This window comes from Triturus cristatus, chromosome 6 (assembly GCF_964204655.1).
Source record: "Triturus cristatus chromosome 6, aTriCri1.1, whole genome shotgun sequence".
Taxonomy (NCBI): domain Eukaryota; kingdom Metazoa; phylum Chordata; class Amphibia; order Caudata; family Salamandridae; genus Triturus; species Triturus cristatus.
This window is the reverse complement of record NC_140589.1, coordinates 1,073,512,016-1,073,538,538: the sequence shown is the minus strand read 5'-3', so window position 1 is coordinate 1,073,538,538 and position 26,523 is coordinate 1,073,512,016. Positions and strand designations below refer to the sequence as shown.

The 26,523-nt window shown below is 45.5% G+C and overlaps 1 protein-coding gene across 1 annotated transcript in view; it reads right to left on the bottom strand.

Moving 5' to 3' along the window:
- The window catches only part of VIT (vitrin), a 1,751,009-nt gene that overhangs the window by 1,704,606 nt on the left and 19,880 nt on the right, over positions 1–26,523 (bottom strand). The gene's annotated exons all lie outside the window — the stretch shown is intronic.

The window sequence follows — 26,523 nt, the reverse complement described above, 5'->3', positions numbered from 1 at the left end:
TAAACATAAACATAACTTTTGTCTGTTTCCCTAATGTGCCACTGCGCTAAACCTTTAAAGACGCATAGGACAGTTCTGTCTCAGTAGTTACCTATTTATTTTACTTCTTATCTGTGCCACACAGAAAGCCCACTATTGACCTTGATGCAAATATAATTCATAATTATTTTGATCAAATGTTAGAGTCACATTAACATCTTTAGCACTCATAATTATAACATACTGGTACATTTTTGTGAAATAATGGTACACAATAAGGCTTTGTTGCTTCACTATTTCATCAAATTGTCTTTCTGTTTTGAAACGTAACGTGATTATTATGATTATTATGAATGCATGTCCAAGATGGCGACGTGAGCCGACGTTCTAATAGCGTGCTCCTTACCGAACCGCCAATAATCCTACATCGAGCCGGCATACGATCACCAGCAACCCTCGAGGTCGACAATAACCGACCCCGTGATGAGCCGCGATCACTCTGCACCCCCGGATTCCACCATTGACACCGGACGGTGCAGAGCACATGTGGCAGCCTGGGCCTTGGGATTTGCTGCCCTTCCCCCAGACCAGAGTGGAGGCGCGGGTGAAAGCGTAGTGCTTGAGCCAGCACCTGCCGTGTTCCCTGCCCGCCAACACAGGACCACAGTTGCACGACAGCCCCCGGGGCTCAATGCCGCGCACCACAACCTAGCCGGGTGACCCAACGCTACTCCTGCACTGAGGAAGACTTCCATCGAGCTCCCGGGGAATGGAGTGCGGACTACAACAGGTAGGCCGATCTGCACCTCAACGCTACCAAGGCCTCCTATTCTGGGATCCATTGTCTGGCACCTGCATGTGAGACCGGGGGTTCCTACGCAGCAGTGACCCCTTTCAGGCTCACATAATCTGCCGGCACCACGATGTCTGGGAGGCCCTGCCATGCTTTAGAAGAGTATTAGGCCCAACAAGGGCCATTACTCCTCCTTGCACCGTGATCCACAATGAGGAGCCTGCCTTTTTGACTGCACCGGCCAGCATCTCCAGTAAACAGTGCCGGCAGACATTGGCACCCCTGCTCTGTCCCACCAAGTCGCAGTTTGTGTCCAACTCACCACTGCTTGCACCATGTTCACAGCCTCTCCTTTCTCCGCTATCTACAAATATCATTTTGCGCCACCGTATAACACCAAAGTTTAATTCAGCGGCGAGGTGTGATCTGAGCCCTCCAAGATACCCTAGCCAGAAACTGGGTGCAGATTGGGCGAATTGTAAATCGACATTGCCACACTGTCTAATTGTGTACATTACAGTGCTACGCGTACACCTGGCCCGGGGAGATTTCCTTTCCTGGAGCCTGCGGAGAATCACCACAATGGGCAAACTTAGAGCAGACAAGCAACAGCCACACACTACTGATGCACAGAGCCCACCACCTGGTGCTCAAGGCTCTGAGCAGTCATCAAAAGTACAGTCCATGCCTCAAGCTGACCTCTTGCCCCGCTTTGACGAACTCATGGTGGCGGTAATGGACATTAAATCCACTCTAGTCCCCAAAATAGGCAAGCTGTGTGCCGAGCTGGGATTCCTACGTGAGGACCATAAAAAATTGAAGAATAGAGTGGAGGACCTAGAATCGACAATAGCCTCTGTTAAGCCTTCTGCGTCTTCATCAGCAGCTCAAATCAAAACACTGCAAGAAGAGGTGGAATACCTCAAGAACCGTGTTGACGACCAGGAAGGCAGATCATGCAGGAATAATGTGTGTGTGGTGGGATTGCCAGAACGCAAAGTGTGGAACTGCACCTTGAAGCCTGGTTCTCGGAAGTTATCCATCAAGGCAAGCACTCCAAGTTATTTTCTGAAGAGCGCACCCATAGAGTTCCGGGGGGCCTCCTCGGCGGGGCAATCCCCCCAGACCAGTGGTTGCACGCATTTTCAACTACTGCGACAGTGACCACATTCTACAAGTAATGAGAGCCTAGGGTCCATTGGCAATAGGGAACGCAGAGGTACACAGTTGCAGCATCCCAGTCCTCCTTCATGGAAGCAAAACGATGTCTTTGTGAACATGAATTAAAGTATGCACTACAATATCCTGCCTCTTTGCGCATACAACATAAAGGTAACGCTGTCTTCTGCCACACCCTTGAGGACGCCTAGAACTAGATAGAGCAAAATGGTGTGGTGCCGGCTTCAAAGTCCACCATGGGTCCCCGCCAGCAATGGAAAAAGATCGCGCATCATGGATGCCGCGGCCTGGGCCAAGGACAGTGCCCCACAAAAGCTCAAGCAGTGAGGGAAGGAGATCAAGCTCTCAAGCAAGAGGAGAAGCATGGTGCTTCTACTCCTTTACATTCAGACTCGTAGACGAAGGCCGCACCAGAACAGGAATATACCCTCTCTGAATCACAGCAACTGATTATGATGGGTGATGGTCCCACTGTGACACCGCAAACCTCAGAGGAACTGGGCTAATCAACTGCAGCAATGTGTCCTACAGGTGACATTCTTTAGGGACTAACTAAGAACTCTATACAGGTGAGAAAACTTGCTGGCGACTACTACACACAGTCTTTCTCGGCTCATTCATGAATGTCCTACTACGGCAGCTAAAGAGAACATGGTGATAAAGAAGAAGCTATAACACACCCCAGACACGATAAGTGACTGTCATAGACTTATCTTGATTTTCGTGATTTTGCATTCCTTTTTTCAAAGTATAATATATTTGCATGTAAGTGCAGATGGCCTTTTTCCCATTGGCAATTAGGCTTGGGGGTCTGGTTTATTATTTGCTGTTTAGTGCCTGTCCATACCATACAACCACGTATTGTGCATGTTAATAGTACTGCTATTCATATAACAACTAAACTCAGGATGTACGGGGGAGTTCGAATTTATATTGTCATCAACGATTGTGTATTTTCCTTCCCACTTTTCTCCTGTACCTCACTATTGATTTTTTATGAGCAGGGGAATAGTTATTTATTGCTGACATGGAATGTGCATGGACCGGCCGGCTGTATCAAACAGCACAAGGTTTATCAATATTTGCGCAGGCACAAAATATCCATAGTACTTTTCAAGAGACTCATCTCACGCAACAAACACATAAATCCCTGAGCAAGCGATTGAGGGGCACTGATATTGGGACGACCTATTCAGGCTATGCCAGAGGCGCCTTGATTTGGGTGGCTCCAGGGATCCCACAACAGACACTACATACACGAGTTGACTCCCAGGGCCGATATGCGGTTTTGGAGGGCTCTTTTGTTGGCCGCACAATGACATTGGTCTCACTATATGTGCCTAATTCAGGACAATCCACATTCCTACAGACATTAACCCCAGCACTCCTCAGAGACACGTCGGTACCTACCTACTTGGGGGGCAATTACAATGGCAACTCCGACCTAGTCTTGGTTCCATCTCATCCTCCACTCCCTGGGGCACAGGCTACTAGACTCGCAATTGACCGATGGCTGGTATGCTAAACACAAAACAGGTACTATCCCCATAAGGTGGAGTATGTCCCCTGGGCACTGGTTAAGAAGTCCTACTAGAGGGCATCAACTATTTATTTCCTTGTTTAACAAAATTCTCAACATCCGTTGAATTCAGTTATTTAATGAAGATATTGTTGCATCACAATATATTTCCTTATTTCAAACTGTTCACACTACAATTCCCAGAATGCAGTTGTAGGTATGCAAATGTCATTTAATCCCAATGCATTTCGGCTGTGAGCCTTTATCTGGGGATAGTCTGTAATTTAAGTGTGTGCTAATATTAGTTTTATTAATAAAATAAGAAGAATGCCACTTAGTTAGACAAGGTGAGTGCTCACCTATTTGCGGAAAAACGAAAAAACGAAAAAACCTTAAACCGCGGGTGACATGTTGCGCTGCCAAGTAAATGAACAACGTGTGTTAAACAACTTTAAACCACGGGTGACAAACTGCGCTGCCAAGCTAATGAACAACATGTTAAAAAATAAATGATGTTGCTGGTATCCGGTGAATTTTAAAGTGATTAACGGAAGGTGATGGGAGGTATCATGCCGATATTTAATAAAGTTTGAAGAGAAAAACGGTGTGAGGCGAGCAAATGCTTGAACGGGTGACTAGAAAAAGACATTAAATGATGATGATTCACGTTGCAGTGAAAATTATTATGGATGTTAGTATCATGCAGACAGTTATGTTACGTAAACGATACGCTCCATAAATTAAAAGCTTAGTCCCGCTTACCGGTGTTTCAGCTAAGGCAAAACTTTAGTCATTCCCGGCTGAACAAGTTCGTGTTAGGTGTTCTCAGACTTCAGATCAAGTTCGTTGTGAGTGAACGTCAACGCAGTGACGTTCTAGGTGAAAGTGAATAGAGATAGAAATGGGACTATCCGAATGTCAGTAAAGTGTGTTATGTGGCTCTAATGCGAGATATCGGCGTGATTAATAGTGCTATGCACGCTGGCACTACTAAATAAATATGAAATGAATATAACAATGAATAAAGTTGAATATGCTATGCTTACACGATGTTTAAGGCAAAGAAATAAATTGAACATTGACACAAAATTATAAGAATACCACAATGTCAGAAATGCGTACGAAATACTTATAAATATGAATATAGAGTCATAGATAACAGTGAAACTCCATATGATCGTTCATTCCATTAGGTTTCATGGAGTTCAAATGGCTAATCCAATGATTCTCTCATTGCAGTAAGAAGTTATGTTTCTCTCGTCCCTCATATTTGTTGATTATTTCCAGGATATAGAACTTTAATTGGCTGATATTGTGTCCTGCTTCAGCGAAGCGATGAGCAACTGTTGATTTTGCTTGTTTTTTTCTGATATTACTTTTGTGTTCATTTAGACGTATTTTTATTTTCCTTTCTGTTGGTCCAATAAACGTTTTTCCACAAGGGCATTTTAACATATACACCACATTGAAGGTGTCACAAGTAGCATTCACTTTCAATTGGATTTTAAATCCCTTCATCGGGTGGGTGCTATATGATCCCTTTATAATGTTGTTGCAGTTATTACAATTCCAACAAGGGACGGTGCCTTTTAATGCGATTAGTGAGGAGGGTTTGGTGCGGTTTTTTAATATTTCGCCGACATTTTTTCTCCTGGTATATGCAAAGATGGGTTCTCGATCAAATATATGGTTAAAGTCTTGTTCGAGTTTTAAGATTGACCAGTGTTTTTTGATGGTTTTTTAGGTCTCGCTGAGACAGCGCAAGCTGTCTCTTTGAGACATTTTGTAAGTGGGTTTTCAAAAGTGCTACCCACATGATTTGGCAGGCCTAAAGCTTGAGTGCACGATGGCGTGCACGTGCACAGCTGCTGCTTGCACTCCTTCCTCCCTTCTCCCCCTCCCTTTTCGTCAGCTTTAATCAGGCTTCTCTGATGCTGGCATTCCCCCCTCCCTTCTCGCCCAGCCCTTCTTGTCACCTCGGCTTGTTTATGCACAGCTGCTGCTCCCACTCCCTCCTCCCTTCTCCCCCTCCCTTTTCGTCAGCTTTAATCAGGCTGCTCTGATGCTGGCATTCCCCCCTCCCTTCTCGCCCAGCCCTTCTTGTCACCTCGGCTTGTTTATGTTGGGGTCCCCGTTGTGTCCTTGCATTTGCTTCAGCCTGAAAGTCTGTCTGCTGTGTCGCTTTGCTTTTTTAAGTAGACTGAGTTGTGTGCTACGTTATTCCTCATAATAAACTGTTCTATGCAGCGCCACGCCGATGCAAGGTTACATTATTGCTATCTTAGATCCACTGCGGATGCCCTCATTAGAGATGCTGGGATGCGTGTAAACCTGTTAGATGCACGGTGAACAGGTTCCTGCACATTTAAGACTTTAGACTTCGAGTTAGAGGTCTGGGGGGATGATGGGTGTTTAACTGAAATAGTTACAGTTTGAGCCACATGCTGTAAACAAGTAAAGAAGGGCACACCATGCACCGCCCACAAGACGTATGAAAAAAGACTCTTCTTCAAATATTACAAAGGGCTGTAGTGCAGGAAATAGCCGTATGTTTGTTGGCCTCCATTAAGCATGTTCAGGAAAAGAGATTTACAGGAAACGCCGTCTCTTCTTTCTGCTTTGCTGGGTGAACACAACACAGAGGTTTTTTAGTAGCACACTGCCAAAAAACATCTTTACATTTTTTTAAATAAGGATTTGCTTTTCAATTGATATTTACATATATTTCGTAAGAATTTGGCATTTTAAAGTGAATTGAATGGAGCCTCCCCCTAATAGTTTTTAAATGTTTTCATAAAGTCCTATATTTTCAATGAGTCTAATATAATACTGGGCTTTACAATAGCAAGCATCACAACCTAAATTACGTATTAGCGCTTAAATTACTAATACCGATCGGACTGAAATGCTAATTGTGCCATTCCAGAACAAACCAGTTAACTGCATCTTACACATTTCCTCTTAGGCTGGAGCTGAACTCACCAACCTAACCCACTGTGCAAATCTTTTCTTTATTTCCGTGTATGCCACATACAGGTGTGGCTTGTGGTTAATGCAATGAGGAAGTTTCGTTACATCACTAGGTGGGTAATCTGATCACGTGTTTAACATAACCCCGCTACATTTTGAATGGATGAGTGAATCAACTAACGAACACCAACAAATAAATAAATAGGTTCATGAAAGAATGACACAGGTTAAACGAATCACACAGTGTGCTTCATGCACCCAGGTCCGACCTCGGGGCGCTTTGGTGATCCTGGTTAGAGCAGCGGAGGGACCGATTTAGAATTTGGGCACATTAGTGAAAGATGCTTTTTCAGGAACCCTTTTGAATGGCGTTAAAGGCCGCTTTTCAGAAAAAATTATTCAGTTGGATCGAAGTACACAATTAGAAATTGTTCAACTCTGCCTTGTACAAAGGTTTATTGATGTATTTTTGCGTGCTCTTTCATGTGCACCATGCGCAAAATTAAAACAGTCTTAGAAATACAGGAGACATTTTATTTTGTGGCGCAGAGGCACTGTGAATTTACAGCGTCATCAGTGCTGCCGACAAACAACATATTTACAGGTTTGTTATGTCAAACATGTGCTCATAAGCATGTCTCCCTGTCTAATTTTTTGTGTGTGTGTTTATGTATTATTGTCTCTCTTCAAGTGTTTGTTTTCAGGTATCTGTGTTTGACCTCCATAGGTGTGTGTGTGTTCGTGTTTTTGTTTAGGCTGTGATATGCGACTGTAAGTGTGTTTGAGGTCTTGTGTTTATCAACCGATCTCCATACCTAGTCTGTTTCAGTTGTGGTGAGTTGATGTAATTTTGCCTCTCCTGGCACATTATTTACTTAGCCGTGCCGTATAATTCCAGTGGCCCTGGTCTTAGCCTATGTACGTTATTGTGTGAATATGGAAGTATACTTCAATGTGTCTATTGTAGTGTCTATCTGTGTATTCTGGGCTAATCACTTAATCTCCCCTTGCCTACCAAAAATAAATGTGCATGTGTGCAATGTAACTGGTGTGCACGTAAAGCACTCAAATACCTTTGGGTCAGAGTTAGTGCTATATATAATTGCAAAAAAAAGAGGCAATTTACAAGCACAAAACCATTTTCTCCCAATTTCGAAAGGGTTTTGCAATTGTGAACATACCTATTTGCGGTTCTGAGGTTTCACTTATATATACATGCCAGGAGATTTGACAATGAGCTGAACACCACCCCCCCGCTCCCCCCCCCCCCCCGTTTTCCCACCATATTAGAAAGATTACTGGTCTTACTTCTAATATTCGAAAAAATAATACTTTTAATTCCACTTCTTCTCAATAAGCATTGCAAGAATAAGAAAACTAGAAGACATTTTTTATGTTAATTCTTTTTTTAATAGGGTCGTTCAGTTCTATATAATGTCTTATTGGTTGCATATAAGGTAACAAAAATACTTAACACTTTTTTTATTATAACTTTTCAACATGCTGCACAGTAGCCATGCTGCTTTACGTCATAACTTAAATACATTGCCAAAGCCAATAGCTCTGGCTAAGCACTTACAAGGTCCCAGAGGCGAGACCTATTGGCTATGCCAATGCTTGTTTATATTGGCCACTCATCATTGAATATTTTGAAACTACTGTCATCTGTTCTTTGTTGACTTTTTGGTATGCTAAACATCCCACAGACCAGACATATTCACACTACTCTAAGCTTCATGACATGTACACAAGAATATATGTCATTTATTGCACAGAAACAGCTTTGGCCAAGATATCCCACGCTGAGTACTTAGCCCGTACACTGTCGGACCACAGCCCCCTACAATTTCAATTATCCTGGGATACATGCATACCTAGTATACTAACCTGGCGCCTCCCCTTGGAGGCACTCCGCGATCCCGCTCTAAGCATCTCTATATCGCAATCTAAAACGTGTAATGAGGGGACAGCAACACAGGCAGGCATTGAGTGGGACACACTCAAGGTTGTCCTGCACGGACAGGTCATTCAAGCAGTCTATGGTTCTCGCATGTCTCTCTCCAGGGAATTACACAAACTGGAAGCCAAAATAAAACACTGTGAATATAAAGCCCCCACGGACCCACACATAATACCCTTGCTTACCAAAGCCAGATTGGCCCACAAGGAAACACAGGATAAATTATGTGCTCTGGACTACAAACAATATTTGGCTAGGCAACATGCAGAGGGCGACAAGGCAGGCAAGACTCTAGCATGGCTGTTGAAAAGCAATCTAACGCAACCACCCATCACACCTATTTATGCCTCAGAAGGCAACTTAGTGAATACACAAGAGCTGATAAACAACTCCTTCTATAACTATTACACAGCACTTTACAAAGCCCTGATCCAGGTGACCCTCAAGCAATGCAGATTTTCGTAGAACAAGCATCTCTTACGCAGGTAACACAGGCTCACTATACAGCGCTGAAGGCCTCCATCAAGGAAGCTGAAATTTCTGAAAACTATTAAACAATCAGCAAGTGGTAAAACCCCTGGGATGGACGGCTGGCCCTCAGAATTTTACACCAGTTACTCAACACAGTTGGCCCCCCGCTTACTCACCATTTATAAGGAATCATTCGATAGGGGTATATTACATCTCTCTCTTTGCGAAGCAATATTGGAGGTTCTCTCGAAACCTGGTAGAGACCCTCTGCTTATGGGTTCTTACCATTCGTTGTCTTTATTAAATTTGGACTATAACATTTTAGGTAAATTGTTAGCCAACAGGCTACTGGACGCTGTCCCATTATTGGTACATATGGACCAGAGTGGGTTAATCCCTGGCAGAAGCACGGGGCTAAACCTCCGTCGATAATTTAAATTGTTAGAGTGGGCCCAAATGACAACCCAACCACACTGGATCGCTGCCTTGGATATTGAGAAAGAATTTGATACCTTGGGATGGGACTATCTGCTGGCAGTGTTAACAAGGCTCAGTACTGGTCCCAAGTTTTTACTATACACCAACCCATGGGCCCGGGTGAGAACGGGTCGCATTGTCTTGCCGTCCTTTGAAATTGAGCGAGGCACCAGGCAGGGTTGCCCGCTCTCTCCAATTATTTTTGCACTGGCCATAGAGCCTTTGGCGTGTGTGCTCCGCAGTCCTGTCTTGGACTTGGGCACACGGGTGCTCACACAGATCTAACTCCGTATTCAGAATGAGGCCCTTCGTGGTCTGATTGCATTGTTAGACACCCATGCACAGTTATCTGGCCTGAAAATAAACTGGGCTAAGTCTGTTTCCAATGTCACCCATACCCATGCCACGGAGACAGCAGCAACCTCACTCCCCACTCATCAGAGCATACGACTCTTTCAAATATTTAGAGGTCCAGATTTATCACTCCTCATCTGATCTTATAGACGGCAACCTGGATAAGGCGACCGCCAGCGCTAGGGCCACACTTCCGTTTTGGACCAATCTTCCATTATCCCCTATTGGCCGGATAGCCATCTCCAAGATGCTTCTCCTCCCTAGGCTTCTCTATTTTTTTTACTGTTCTCCCTGTTACCCCCAGAAAATATTTCAAGAACTGGGGACGCTGCTTGTGTCCTTGATTCCATGGCAAGGGTAGCACTTTCGAAGCTACACCCCCCCAGATCGGAGGGTAGATTAGGAGCGCCTCACTACGAATTATATTACGCAGCCGCAGAGCTCCAATGGCCTATGCGTTTGCAAAAAATCATTTAACCGAATTGAACGCATGGGAAATAACACTAAAACAGCCAGCCTTGCTTGAATGGCTGTCACGGTCTAAAACGCCACTACAGAGAAAAGAAGGTTGTATCCGGATGCTAGCAGCCCGTGGTGCCTTGACGAGATATGTGTTGTCCAGCCGTCGACCTCCACCATACGCTCCGGATCTCCCCCTCGAGACGATGCCAGGTACATACACTCGCCTAAAGCGCCCAGAATGGAGTGCGGACTACAACAGGTAGGCCGATCTGCACCTCAACGCTACCAAGGCCTCCTATTCTGGGATCCATTGTCTGGCACCTGCATGTGAGACCGGGGGTTCCTACGCAGCAGTGACCCCTTTCAGGCTCACATAATCTGCCGGCACCACGATGCCTGGGAGGCCCTGCCATGCTTTAGAAGAGTATTAGGCCCAACAAGGGCCATTACTCCACCTTGCACCGTGATCCACAATGCAGCAGCCTGCCTTTTTGACTGCACCGGCCAGCATCTCCAGTAAACAGTGCCGGCAGACATTGGCACCCCTGCTCTGTCCCACCAAGTCGCAGTTTGTGTCCAACTCACCACTGCTTGCACCATGTTCACAGCCTCTCCTTTCTCCGCTATCTACCAATATCATTTTGCGCCACCGCATAACACCAAAGTTTAATTCAGCGGCGAGGTGTGATCTGAGCCCTCCAAGATACCCTAGCCAGAAACTGGGTGCAGATTGGGCGAATTGTAAATCGACATTGCCACACTGTCTAATTGTGTACATTACAGTGCTACGCGTACACCTGGCCCGGGGAGATTTCCTTTCCTGGAGCCTGCGGAGAATCACCACAATGGGCAAACTTAGAGCAGACAAGCAACAGCCACACACTACTGATGCACAGAGCCCACCACCTGGTGCTCAAGGCTCTGAGCAGTCATCAAAAGTACAGTCCATGCCTCAAGCTGACCTCTTGCCCCGCTTTGACGAACTCATGGTGGCGGTAATGGACATTAAATCCACTCTAGTCCCCAAAATAGGCAAGCTGTGTGCCGAGCTGGGATTCCTACGTGAGGACCATAAAAAATTGAAGAATAGAGTGGAGGACCTAGAATCGACAATAGCCTCTGTTAAGCCTTCTGCGTCTTCATCAGCAGCTCAAATCTAAACACTGCAAGAAGTGGTGGAATACCTCAAGAACCGTGTTGACGACCAGGAAGGCAGATCATGCAGGAAAACGGTGTGAGGCGTGCAAATGCTTGAACGGGTGACTAGAAAAAGACATTAAATGATGATGATTCACGTTGCAGTGAAAATTATTATGGATGTTAGTATCATGCAGACAGTTATGTTACGTAAACGATACGCTCCATAAATTAAAAGCTTAGTCCCGCTTACCGGTGTTTCAGCTAAGGCAAAACTTTAGTCATTCCCGGCTGAACAAGTTCGTGTTAGGTGTTCTCAGACTTCAGATCAAGTTCGTTGTGAGTGAACGTCAACGCAGTGACGTTCTAGGTGAAAGTGAATAGAGATAGAAATGGGACTATCCGAATGTCAGTAAAGTGTGTTATGTGGCTCTAATGCGAGATATCGGCGTGATTAATAGTGCTATGCACGCTGGCACTACTAAATAAATATGAAATGAATATAACAATGAATAAAGTTGAATATGCTATGCTTACACGATGTTTAAGGCAAAGAAATAAATTGAACATTGACACAAAATTATAAGATTACCACAATGTCAGAAATGCGTACGAAATACTTATAAATATGAATATAGAGTCATAGATAACAGTGAAACTCCATATGATCGTTCATTCCATTAGGTTTCATGGAGTTCAAATGGCTAATCCAATGATTCTCTCATTGCAGTAAGAAGTTATGTTTCTCTCGTCCCACATATTTGTTGATTATTTCCAGGATATAGAACTTTAATTGGCTGATATTGTGTCCTGCTTCAGCGAAGCGATGAGCAACTGTTGATTTTGCTTGTTTTTTTCTGATATTACTTTTGTGTTCATTTAGACGTATTTTTATTTTCCTTTCTGTTGGTCCAATAAACGTTTTTCCACAAGGGCATTTTAACATATACACCACATTGAAGGTGTCACAAGTAGCATTCACTTTCAATTGGATTTTAAATCCCTTCATCGGGTGGGTGCTATATGATCCCTTTATAATGTTGTTGCAGTTATTACAATTCCAACAAGGGACGGTGCCTTTTAATGCGATTAGTGAGGAGGGTTTGGTGCGGTTTTTTAATATTTCGCCGACATTTTTTCTCCTGGTATATGCAAAGATGGGTTCTCGATCAAATATATGGTTAAAGTCTTGTTCGAGTTTTAAGATTGACCAGTGTTTTTTGATGGTTTTTTAGGTCTCGCTGAGACAGCGCAAGCTGTCTCTTTGAGACATTTTGTAAGTGGGTTTTCAAAAGTGCTACCCACATGATTTGGCAGGCCTAAAGCTTGAGTGCACGATGGCGTGCACGTGCACAGCTGCTGCTTGCACTCCTTCCTCCCTTCTCCCCCTCCCTTTTCGTCAGCTTTAATCAGGCTTCTCTGATGCTGGCATTCCCCCCTCCCTTCTCGCCCAGCCCTTCTTGTCACCTCGGCTTGTTTATGCACAGCTGCTGCTCCCACTCCCTCCTCCCTTCTCCCCCTCCCTTTTCGTCAGCTTTAATCAGGCTGCTCTGATGCTGGCATTCCCCCCTCCCTTCTCGCCCAGCCCTTCTTGTCACCTCGGCTTGTTTATGTTGGGGTCCCCGTTGTGTCCTTGCATTTGCTTCAGCCTGAAAGTCTGTCTGCTGTGTCGCTTTGCTTTTTTAAGTAGACTGAGTTGTGTGCTACGTTATTCCTCATAATAAACTGTTCTATGCAGCGCCACGCCGATGCAAGGTTACATTATTGCTATCTTAGATCCACTGCGGATGCCCTCATTAGAGATGCTGGGATGCGTGTAAACCTGTTAGATGCACGGTGAACAGGTTCCTGCACATTTAAGACTTTAGACTTCGAGTTAGAGGTCTGGGGGGATGATGGGTGTTTAACTGAAATAGTTACAGTTTGAGCCACATGCTGTAAACAAGTAAAGAAGGGCACACCATGCACCGCCCACAAGACGTATGAAAAAAGACTCTTCTTCAAATATTACAAAGGGCTGTAGTGCAGGAAATAGCCGTATGTTTGTTGGCCTCCATTAAGCATGTTCAGGAAAAGAGATTTACAGGAAACGCCATCTCTTCTTTCTGCTTTGCTGGGTGAACACAACACAGAGGTTTTTTAGTAGCACACTGCCAAAAAACATCTTTACATTTTTTTAAATAAGGATTTGCTTTTCAATTGATATTTACATATATTTCGTAAGAATTTGGCATTTTAAAGTGAATTGAATGGAGCCTCCCCCTAATAGTTTTTAAATGTTTTCATAAAGTCCTATATTTTCAATGAGTCTAATATAATACTGGGCTTTACAATAGCAAGCATCACAACCTAAATTACGTATTAGCGCTTAAATTACTAATACCGATCGGACTGAAATGCTAATTGTGCCATTCCAGAACAAACCAGTTAACTGCATCTTACACATTTCCTCTTAGGCTGGAGCTGAACTCACCAACCTAACCCACTGTGCAAATCTTTTCTTTATTTCCGTGTATGCCACATACAGGTGTGGCTTGTGGTTAATGCAATGAGGAAGTTTCGTTACATCACTAGGTGGGTAATCTGATCACGTGTTTAACATAACCCCGCTACATTTTGAATGGATGAGTGAATCAACTAACGAACACCAACAAATAAATAAATAGGTTCATGAAAGAATGACACAGGTTAAACGAATCACACAGTGTGCTTCATGCACCCAGGTCCGACCTCGGGGCGCTTTGGTGATCCTGGTTAGAGCAGCGGAGGGACCGATTTAGAATTTGGGCACATTAGTGAAAGATGCTTTTTCAGGAACCCTTTTGAATGGCGTTAAAGGCCGCTTTTCAGAAAAAATTATTCAGTTGGATCGAAGTACACAATTAGAAATTGTTCAACTCTGCCTTGTACAAAGGTTTATTGATGTATTTTTGCGTGCTCTTTCATGTGCACCATGCGCAAAATTAAAACAGTCTTAGAAATACAGGAGACATTTTATTTTGTGGCGCAGAGGCACTGTGAATTTACAGCGTCATCAGTGCTGCCGACAAACAACATATTTACAGGTTTGTTATGTCAAACATGTGCTCATAAGCATGTCTCCCTGTCTAATTTTTTGTGTGTGTGTTTATGTATTATTGTCTCTCTTCAAGTGTTTGTTTTCAGGTATCTGTGTTTGACCTCCATAGGTGTGTGTGTGTTCGTGTTTTTGTTTAGGCTGTGATATGCGACTGTAAGTGTGTTTGAGGTCTTGTGTTTATCAACCGATCTCCATACCTAGTCTGTTTCAGTTGTGGTGAGTTGATGTAATTTTGCCTCTCCTGGCACATTATTTACTTAGCCGTGCCGTATAATTCCAGTGGCCCTGGTCTTAGCCTATGTACGTTATTGTGTGAATATGGAAGTATACTTCAATGTGTCTATTGTAGTGTCTATCTGTGTATTCTGGGCTAATCACTTAATCTCCCCTTGCCTACCAAAAATAAATGTGCATGTGTGCAATGTAACTGGTGTGCACGTAAAGCACTCAAATACCTTTGGGTCAGAGTTAGTGCTATATATAATTGCAAAAAAAAGAGGCAATTTACAAGCACAAAACCATTTTCTCCCAATTTCGAAAGGGTTTTGCAATTGTGAACATACCTATTTGCGGTTCTGAGGTTTCACTTATATATACATGCCAGGAGATTTGACAATGAGCTGAACACCACCCCCCCCCCCCCCCGTTTTCCCACCATATTAGAAAGATTACTGGTCTTACTTCTAATATTCGAAAAAATTATACTTTTAATTCCACTTCTTCTCAATAAGCATTGCAAGAATAAGAAAACTAGAAGACATTTTTTATGTTAATTCTTTTTTTAATAGGGTCGTTCAGTTCTATATAATGTCTTATTGGTTGCATATAAGGTAACAAAAATACTTAACACTTTTTTTATTATAACTTTTCAACATGCTGCACAGTAGCCATGCTGCTTTACGTCATAACTTAAATACATTGCCAAAGCCAATAGCTCTGGCTAAGCACTTACAAGGTCCCAGAGGCGAGACCTATTGGCTATGCCAATGCTTGTTTATATTGGCCACTCATCATTGAATATTTTGAAACTACTGTCATCTGTTCTTTGTTGACTTTTTGGTATGCTAAACATCCCACAGACCAGACATATTCACACTACTCTAAGCTTCATGACATGTACACAAGAATATATGTCATTTATTGCACAGAAACAGCTTTGGCCAAGATATCCCACGCTGAGTACTTAGCCCGTACACTGTCGGACCACAGCCCCCTACAATTTCAATTATCCTGGGATACATGCATACCTAGTATACTAACCTGGCGCCTCCCCTTGGAGGCACTCCGCGATCCCGCTCTAAGCATCTCTATATCGCAATCTAAAACGTGTAATGAGGGGACAGCAACACAGGCAGGCATTGAGTGGGACGCACTCAAGGTTGTCCTGCACGGACAGGTCATTCAAGCAGTCTATGGTTCTCGCATGTCTCTCTCCAGGGAATTACACAAACTGGAAGCCAAAATAAAACACTGTGAATATAAAGCCCCCACGGACCCACACATAATACCCTTGCTTACCAAAGCCAGATTGGCCCACAAGGAAACACAGGATAAATTATGTGCTCTGGACTACAAACAATATTTGGCTAGGCAACATGCAGAGGGCGACAAGGCAGGCAAGACTCTAGCATGGCTGTTGAAAAGCAATCTAACGCAACCACCCATCACACCTATTTATGCCTCAGAAGGCAACTTAGTGAATACACAAGAGCTGATAAACAACTCCTTCTATAACTATTACACAGCACTTTACAAAGCCCTGATCCAGGTGACCCTCAAGCAATGCAGATTTTCGTAGAACAAGCATCTCTTACGCAGGTAACACAGGCTCACTATACAGCGCTGAAGGCCTCCATCAAGGAAGCTGAAATTTCTGAAAACTATTAAACAATCAGCAAGTGGTAAAACCCCTGGGATGGACGGCTGGCCCTCAGAATTTTACACCAGTTACTCAACACAGTTGGCCCCCCGCTTACTCACCATTTATAAGGAATCATTCGATAGGGGTATATTACATCTCTCTCTTTGCGAAGCAATATTGGAGGTTCTCTCGAAACCTGGTAGAGACCCTCTGCTTATGGGTTCTTACCATTCGTTGTCTTTATTAAATTTGGACTATAACATTTTAGGTAAATTGTTAGCCAACAGGCTACTGGACGCTGTCCCATTATTGGTACATATGGACCAGAGTGGGTTAATCCCTGGCAGAAGCACGGGGCTAAACCTCCGTCGATAATTTAAATTGTTAGAGTGGGCCCAAATGACAACCCAACCACACTGGATCGCTGCCTTGGATATTGAGAAAGAATTTGATACCTTGGGATGGGACTATCTGCTGGCAGTGTTAACAAGGCTCAGTACTGGTCCCAAGTTTTTACTATACACCAACCCATGGGCCCGGGTGAGAACGGGTCGCATTGTCTTGCCGTCCTTTGAAATTGAGCGAGGCACCAGGCAGGGTTGCCCGCTCTCTCCAATTATTTTTGCACTGGCCATAGAGCCTTTGGCGTGTGTGCTCCGCAGTCCTGTCTTGGACTTGGGCACACGGGTGCTCACACAGATCTAACTCCGTATTCAGAATGAGGCCCTTCGTGGTCTGATTGCATTGTTAGACACCCATGCACAGTTATCTGGCCTGAAAATAAACTGGGCTAAGTCTGTTTCCAATGTCACCCATACCCATGCCACGGAGACAGCAGCAACCTCACTCCCCACTCATCAGAGCATACGACTCTTTCAAATATTTAGAGGTCCAGATTTATCACTCCTCATCTGATCTTATAGACGGCAACCTGGATAAGGCGACCGCCAGCGCTAGGGCCACACTTCCGTTTTGGACCAATCTTCCATTATCCCCTATTGGCCGGATAGCCATCTCCAAGATGCTTCTCCTCCCTAGGCTTCTCTATTTTTTTTACTGTTCTCCCTGTTACCCCCAGAAAATATTTCAAGAACTGGGGACGCTGCTTGTGTCCTTGATTCCATGGCAAGGGTAGCACTTTCGAAGCTACACCCCCCCAGATCGGAGGGTAGATTAGGAGCGCCTCACTACGAATTATATTACGCAGCCGCAGAGCTCCAATGGCCTATGCGTTTGCAAAAAATCATTTAACCGAATTGAACGCATGGGAAATAACACTAAAACAGCCAGCCTTGCTTGAATGGCTGTCACGGTCTAAAACGCCACTACAGAGAAAAGAAGGTTGTATCCGGATGCTAGCAGCCCGTGGTGCCTTGACGAGATACGTGTTGTCCAGCCGTCGACCTCCACCATACGCTCCGGATCTCCCCCTCGAGACGATGCCAGGTACATACACTCGCCTAAAGCGCCCAGAATTGGCTGAATGGCAGACAGCCGGTTTGGCAACGTGGGGAGATTTGTTCACAGACTCAATCCTATGTAACTTTGATACCCTGTTGGACGACTACTGTGTGTCGCCAGAACTTTTCTCCTATATGTGACACTATCGCAAAAGGCATCATGAATTTGGGGGGATATAAGCACTGTACCCACAACCTCCTTAGCCCTACAGACATTACTGACACATGGGGTGGGCAGGAAAGCTATAACAGCCATCTACAACTCCCAGTGGCCCAGTGTAAAGTGCGTGCGCTCTCTGAGTGCGTGTGGTGAGATTGGCCTGCCCTCCCATAGGAATGCCTGGAGAATATGTGTGTCCATGGCAATTTCTGATGTGAGTGGAGTGCGGGGTCAAGTTTAGTATGTGTAGACTCGTGAGAATAAATGCTGCGCAATGGTGTGTGCAGATTTATGGTGACTGGTGGAGAAGTGCCACTTCTAGAAGTTGGCATTTCTGTGTACTGTGTGTCTGCCTGCCTGATGTGGAGTGCATGTCTGGCTTGTGATTGACAGGCGCTGAGAGGGCTGGGGAATTCCAGGAGCCAGGGTGAGTCTGCCCGGTGGTGAATAGGGAGATCTGCATGTAGATGGGAGGGAGGAGTTTCACCTGGGACCTGAATAGGGCTGGGCCTCACTCCACAATGCTGGCTCCACCTCCTGTGGTCCGTCTGATGTCCCTGGCCTGTCCTGTGAATAGAGAGGGGACCTGAGCAAAACAAAGTGCTCCTGAACCAGTTGTATCTGGTTCTCCCCTTGCCCTACAGTTGTAGAACAAAGGAAAGTGCTGTATAAAAGAAGGGGCTGTGACCCCATGAAGTTGTTCTTGCTTTTGGACTTGAAACTACCAGGGGCCTGCTGCTGCTGGGGCCCAGGGGAAGGCTTGCCTCCCTGGGCCCTGCCCTGCCCCTGAATGCCTGGAGGACTTTCCTTTGCTGGGAGCTGTTTTGCTCCATCTTTGATGCCCTGGACTTCTTGGACCCTTTTGATTTTCCTTTTACTTTGCCAAGGCTTGATGCTGTCCTAGCGCCCTGGGAGCGCTTCATTTCCCTTGCAGCAAAGTGCTTTAATTGTCCTAAGGAGGAGCGCTTCTGTCCTCCCCTTGCAGCGCTGGGCTGCGATTATCTTCAAGGGAATCCCGATGTAAGGATTTCCCCGTTTGTTCTGATGTCATCGCGGGTGCCCACCCCACTTTTGTTATTTACCGGCGAGTGGGAGCCTACCCCACCTTATACTGATTTTGCGGGTGCCCACCCTGCTCTGTTTAATTTTGAGGCGGGTGCCCACCCCACTGTGGTTGCCTTAGCGGTAGCCCACCCCGCATTTTACTGATGAGAATCACCGCCGCGGCCTGAGACGCACATTGAATCCCTTCCGGGCCGCTGCCTAGCACGACCCGGTAGGCAGTGACTCCGTGAGCGGGGCTTTCGGGATGGAAGGGAAGCCCCGCGAGAGAAGAGTCCAGCGCTGGGAGTGATGCGGGGCTCCCAAGAGGAAGGGAGAGCCCCGCGGTGGCGGCCGGAATCCAGGGAAGCCCTGGGTCCCCCAGGAGGGGGCCCAGGTGAAGATGGCAGCGCGGGGCTCCCAGGAGTCCAGGGAAGCCCCGCGAGAGAGGTGCTGCCATCGCCATGCGGAGGAGTCCCCAGAGCGCAGCCCGGTGAGTGAGAAAGGGCTGGGGGGCTCCGTGTGGCCAAGTGTTGGTGCCTGATTGAGGCACAGTGTGGTTGTTGCATTTAGAGCGGCCCCGGATGGCAGTGGGCCGCTCCAACTTCGTGGGCATGTTTATTTAAAGCGCCGGTGCACTCCACGTTTTGGGGGCAGGTTCTGTCTGGCATAATTATTTCCGAGCCCGTGTGGCTCCATCGTGTGCATTCATTTTCGAGAGCCTAGGTGGCTCCAACGAAGGGGGGGCATGGGGACATATTGACTTTGGGGGCATATTTCATTTTAAAAGTGCCAGTGCGCCCCACAGTGCTTGGGGGCCAGTTCTTTCTCTAGTTTGCACATAATTACTTCAGGAGCCAGTGTGCTCCAGGGGACCTGAGGTGTAGAGCCTAGGTGGCTCCAACGTTTGGCGCATTTGTTTTAAGGGCCACTGAGAGCCCAGGCCGCATTTTCCCTACTTCCAGCTGCCCAGCAAGTAGTGGGCAGCTGCACCGTTTAGGTCTTACCTTTTAGGGGACATGTTGAATCCAGGAGTGAGACGCACTCCTTCATCCTCATCTTTTCCTACACAGCTGCGCAGCACTTAGTGCCAGCTGCTACGTTTAGGCCTGCGCAAACTGTGCACCCTTGACTTGCTGTACAGGCAGCGCGCCCTAACTTTTGGACAGAGGGCATTTGAGCCCCTTTGGGATAGCCAGTTGGCCAGGGGGATTGTTAGGTTTATAGGGCGCCAGGCCCTACTGTGGTTTTGGGTGCTAGGAAATGTGATTCATGTAGAATGATTTACGCACCTGTGTTCTATACCTCTAAATATGTTTCATGATTATGAGGTTGATTCGCATATTATGGTTTATGCTAGTGAGATTTATTTCCTAATGTAGTTATACATAGGAGGTCAGGGTCTAATGCGTTTAGACTTGTGAGATGATGGCCTCATGTGTTTATGATGGTGAGGTTGGCGCAGAATGTAATTCGCGCCTGATGTGATACTGTGCATAATGTAGTTTATATTACAGGCTGATGCTAATTACAGTGGTTACCAGTAGTTACTGGTCATGTTCTATGATTATGATATGGTCTGCATTTAGTAAGTTCACTTTGTGATGGTTCCGACAGTGGTCCAGGTGGCCCTGTCATGTGTAAATAATCCCTTGTAAATATGACCTAGTGCCAGGTGGCCCCATGTATAATATGTGCTTACTATTCTAATGTGTTATGATAATACAAAGGCAATTTTTATATATAACCTTGTGTGGAGTTCCTTTTGTGGTGTGCCTGGGATGTTGTTGCTGTGTGGGTGCGCAAATGCTTTACACATTGCCTCTGGGATAAGCCTGACTGCTCGTGCCAAGCTACCAAGGGGGTGAGCAGGGGTTATCTTTGGCATGTAATTTCCTTGCCCTGACTAGAGTGGTGGTTTCTGCCTAGCTTTGGCGCAAGCCTTAGCCAACCAGAAATCCCATTTCTAACAGTTTACAACACATAGGCATCCGAGCATTAAAGTTTTCTGACTGTATATTACAATATGACAGATCAGCACACCATTTCTTTATTGTGGGTGTAGGCTCTCTCATCCATCTCAGCGCAACTCTACGCTTTGCTATCAAAATAGCCAGGGCAAGTAGCTTACGCAGATTTTTGGGAAATTCGTTGACATAACCCAGCAAAGCTTCCAAAGGGGTGACCTTAAGCCTCGCCCCCGCAATATCTTGCAACACCTTATGTGCAGCCTCCCAGAACCTCTGAATACCGGGGCAGTCCCAAGCGAGGTGTGTGAAGTCTGCAGCCCCTGCCCCGCAACGCATACATCTGTTGTCTTCTCTGAGCCCGCATTTATATAATCGTACAGGCGTGTAATACACCCTATGTAAAAATGTAAAATGTATCAAACGGTGCCTACCGTTTTGTGATATGGATTTCTTGCCTGCACAGCAATATGTCCACGGTTCATCTGTGACATCTAACCCTAGTTCAAAGCCCCAGACTTGCAAAGCTTTCCTGCTTGAAGTGCTAATACCAGTGTTGGACAGGATATACAGTATCGAAATCGCACATTGGGGGGGATTGAGCACGCAGTAAATATGTCAAAGACGTATATTCCTTAGGTTCTAACATTCCCTCCCCCAATGTAGCTCGCAGCGCATGCCTGGTGTGGTAGAAGTGGAATTTTACAATCATGGGGGCAGCCAGTGTGTCTGTTTAAAGTGTGTCCCATTGCTTGACCACACCATTGTTGAAGTAATCTCCGACTGTGGTTGTGTCCAGAGCCTGCATTGCTAAACTCAATTCCCTCTCCTGTCTCATCGGCAACCATTCGCACAGCTCTATCAGCATTTTAGGTGAGTAAAGTAAAGTCATACCCTGTCTGTTGGCGGCGCTCCATAGCAGGTTCCTAGTGCACCCGACTGGATCTATACTGTGGTATTGCTTCCGGGGTGTCCCGAATAGATATTGAGGCAGATTCAGAGGCTCAACCACTTCCCTTTCAATGTGCAACTGTGGGCTATTCCGGGCACCATGTAACCTGTGATATACATGCATCTGCTGTGCAGCGCAGTAGTACAGCTCGAAATCTGGGGCGTCTAACCCTCCCTCCGAGTAAGGTCTAGTCAGTGTTTCCTACTGCACCCGTGCCTGTTTCCCGGCCTAAGCAAGCCGGAGCAAAAGAGAGCGGAGTGTACGGAAAAAAGACTTTCAGGAGAAAAATAGGTATATTGGCAAATAAAAACAGAAATCGTGGTAGTACTATCATTTTCATAAGTGAGATTCGCCGCAATAGTGACAGTGGCAGCCAGATCCATTTTCCCAGAGTCCGAAAGCTTCTGTATAGCCCTGCCATAATTGTTTCTCACCACTACTTCCGGATCTGTGTGTATCTGCACACCCAGATATCTAGTAGACTCAGCGTCCACACAATAGGGTGGGCACACTCAACTGGGAGGGTACTGGGGGTCAAGGGGAAAGCTGTGAATTTGTTCCAATTAATATGAAAACCAGAATGCTGCCCGAATCGCAACACCTCTTGCAGTATTGGTGTTAAATTCTGCATTAATGTATAAAAGGGTATCATCTGCATATGCCATAATGATTGAGTTACACGATGGGAAACATAACCCCCGGTGCCAGTGGTATTCACGCAGGGCACACGCAAGTGTTTTCGCAGCCAACGCATATAGGAGAGGAGACAACAGACACCCCCGTCTTGTGCCCCACGTGATAGATATTGGCAACGAGAGGAGTCCATTCACACGCAACTGTGCCATTGGTTTCTCATACAGCACACTCACCAATTTGATGAAAATCTCGCCCACCCCCACCCGTTTCAGCACAGCCCTCAGAAAGCACCACTCTATTGAATCGAATGCCTTCTCGGCATCGAGAAAAATTGCTGCTGCCCGTACTTCAGGATTGAGACCTGCAATTGTGCCAAAGAGGGTGCGTAGGTTACTTATTAATGAGCGGGTGGACACAAAACCAGATTGTTCTGGGGCAACCACCATTAGAAGTAAGGGTGCTAGCTGATTCACTAGTATTTTAGTGCACAATTTGGTGTCTGTATTCAGCAACGAAAGTGGCCTATAGGAGGAACATTGCTGAGGGTGTATGTCTTTTTTAATAAGGTAATCAAGGTGGCTTCCCTCATACTAGGCGGCATTATGCCCTCTGTCGCCATTTCCTCGAATAAGTTTACCAAATGAGGGAGTAGCTGATCTTGATAGGCTTTGTAAAATGTCTCTGTTAGCCAATCGGCTCCAGGGGCCTTGTCATTAGGCATTCTTTTCAGGGCTGCTACAATCTCAGTGGGGCGCAGAGGCGCCATCAAGTGTTCCCTATGGGAGTTTGACAGCCACTTCATGGCTATATATGATAAATATTCCTCATCAGATTCTTCGGACATAGCTGGAAGAGAAGTGTAAAGCTCAGTATAGTAGTAGCGGAATCTGTCCACTATCTGTGCCGCTCCACTTAGTATCGCACCGTTATTGTGGCATATCTCCAGCACCTCACCAGAGCCTCTGAGCGGTCGGGTCAGAGCAGCCAGGATGGTGCTTGGCCTGTCTCTCTCACCATATAGTTTAGCGGTGGAATATTGACCCAAATGTACCACTTCTGCTAGCGCTTCCTCATAGTATTCGTTTGTCTTGGACCTAATCTGTGCCATCACATGGGGGGGGGGGGGGGGGGGGAGTCTGCAAGGGCCCGCTGCTCCAAGACCAATAAATGAGCCTCAAGCTTTTGTAGTCTACCTCTAATGGAACGAAGCACTCCTGCATGTTTCAAATTGACAACTCCTCTAATATACACTTTAAAGGTTTCTCATATGGTGACTAGCTTTAGGATGCTTCCAAGGTTGGTAGTGAAGAACAGGTCGATCTACTTCGAAACTTCCACCTGAAACACCTCGTCAAGGAGGGAGTACTGTGGAAAGCGCCACATACGGATCCTGGGCTGTAGATCGTCTATTTTTAGCTGCAGTTTGACTGGGGAGTGATCGGAGTATGTGCAAGGCAAGTGTTCGCTATCTGTTATGGACGGCATTATACCCCAGGATGCCAGCCAAAAATCTATTCACGTGTGCGTGTCATATACCGATGAATAATGGGTGTATTATTTCCCCGTTGGGACGGGGTAACGCCATACATCAACCATGTCCTAAGCCTCGGCTATTGCTGTGATTGCCTTTGCAACCGCTGACGGGGAGCGCAAAGGGCCTTTAGAGCGGTCAAGCGCTGGGGATTGCACACAATGAAAATCGCCCCCCCATAAAGTTGGCATTCTTGAGCATGCAGCAAGCCTGCTGTGGAGGGAACAATAGAATTGGGGATTATCATAGTTAGGACCATACACACAAACTATGCGCACATTCAAATTTTCTTTGCGACAGTTCACTACAACAAACTTCCCATCTGGGTCTTCTTTTAAAATGTGTATATTAATATTGGCCTTCTGCCGAGCCCATATAAGGACACCACGGGCGTGAGGAAAAGCCTGCAGCAACGCAGACCTCCTTCATCCTCCTCTGTGTTAACAGCCCTGTGCTAGGCACAAAATGAGTTTCCTGCAGTATTGCCACGTCTATATGATTCCTGAGTAAATATGAACACACTTTACAAATTTTTTGTTGATCAGTAAGCCCTCTTATGTTCCACGCTAAAAAGCTTATAGTACCGTCCCCCGGCGTGGCTGCTTGATCACACAAGCATCATGTGTCTATCTGGACAATAACATTTAGAGTCATCTATGTCACTGCTACAAATCAATGAATGTTCTCTTAACCCCCCTCCCCCACCCACGTCCCCCAACATTTGACATGGCAACATAGTCCCCCACATTTCCCTGAATTCCTGGTACCCCTGTAAACATCAACCAATGTGTAATACACTTTCGGGTGGTGGGAGCCCAACCAACTGTGATGAACTCGTACATCGCCACCAAGTTTCTGTAGGGTATTTTATCTAGTCACGTAATCAAGTAGGGGAGGAAGAAGCTAAGATCCATTCGGCTTCCATTCCATAGGGCACATAATCAAAAAAGGAATGGATCACTTGTCCTGTTTTTTAACCAGGGTCTTGGTTCCTTACCATCTAAAAGAACCCTCATTCACGTGAGTAAACGTTGGAGCGGTATATCTTGACACCGGGGCACAAGAAACGGAGCTAGCACAAGTTGTGTATGCGACTCCATAAGACGGAGTTAACAACTCTCTGCATGTTCCTGAATGAAGCTTAATAGGCAGAAATAAACGTTACAGGTACTACTGACCAGTAAACATCCTGTGTGCTAATACGCCCACTGTGAAGAAGGGTAAGTGCACAACTTAACCCCACACATTACGCACAGTGACGTGTTCTTAACTGGTCCTAAAGAAAGCCCCCACACCCAACTGTGCACCATAGGGGCTGAAACATGTCGACCACATACCTTTTAAAACAGGTGCTATAGATCAGTAGCCCGCCTATCCCCGCACCACATATTCTTTTAACCTTACCCCATTCCCTACAATAATAAAACGAAAGTGAGGATTGGAGGTAATTTTAACTTCACTTAGCCCACTCACTCACTATTTCTGATCACTACTGAAATTACCAGTTGGTCTCCCTCCAGGTGGAGGAAAGCATAATAAAGACCCCATGATAATGCTTTTCACGGTATAACTGAGGCAGAAAATCAAGATATTCCGCACCAACGTTTCCTCATGTGAAAGAGGGTTCTTTTAGATGGTAAGGACCCAAGACCCTGGTTAAAAAAAAGGGACAAGTGATCCATTCCCCTTTTGATTATGTGGGTATCTTATCGATTCATGGCTACATCTATTGGGCATGGAGCCCAGCAAAACTGACAAATTGTTGGGCAGCAGAACTGACCACACATTATGTAAGAATGTTGTTCTCTGATCTCCTACCCCTTCCTTGTCTTCTAAGCAATATTCGACCATTTACGATAAAACATTCCGTACCTTTTGGTACTGCACCTGCCAAGCATGCATTCCATGCGGTATGTGGCTTTCTTTCAAGTCAATATTCTGACTCATCTGCATTAGCGTTGTCATACTTGTTGAGCACCTTACCCTAAGCAACAATGCATCAGTCGTTTTGGTCACGCGAGTTTGTAGGGTCATTTTCTCTGGTGCCCCGGCCTGCACCTGGCCGTGGGTCTCTGCTTTGTTACAACCCTTAAGCTCTTGCTGAGCAGAGTTAGGATCTGTGTATATCTGTTGTTGGAAACCGGGCAACCGGGTTAGCAGTCACCAGGTTCCCAGCACAGTGGTAGCTTGGCTCGAGCGGTTGGGGGTCAGGCACCGTGTTAAGCGTACGTCACACCCTCACAATAACCATGCGTTCATCTGTTCCAAAAACGACACTACACCGTAAAAATTATGGAAGACAAGTTGAAAATATATATGTCTTTATCTTATTTTCTCTTAGTTGCAGGTTTCATAACATAAATACAATACAATAGGATTTTCCTTTAAAAGAGCAGGTCAAATAAACAATGCTACTTTGGAATTTCAATAAATAGGTTCAGGTCCTCATTAAGCAAAGAATAAATAGTTGTGCAATAAATACAGACGGCAAATAAATACAGTCAGACAATAAATACAGTGCAGGAATAAATTAGT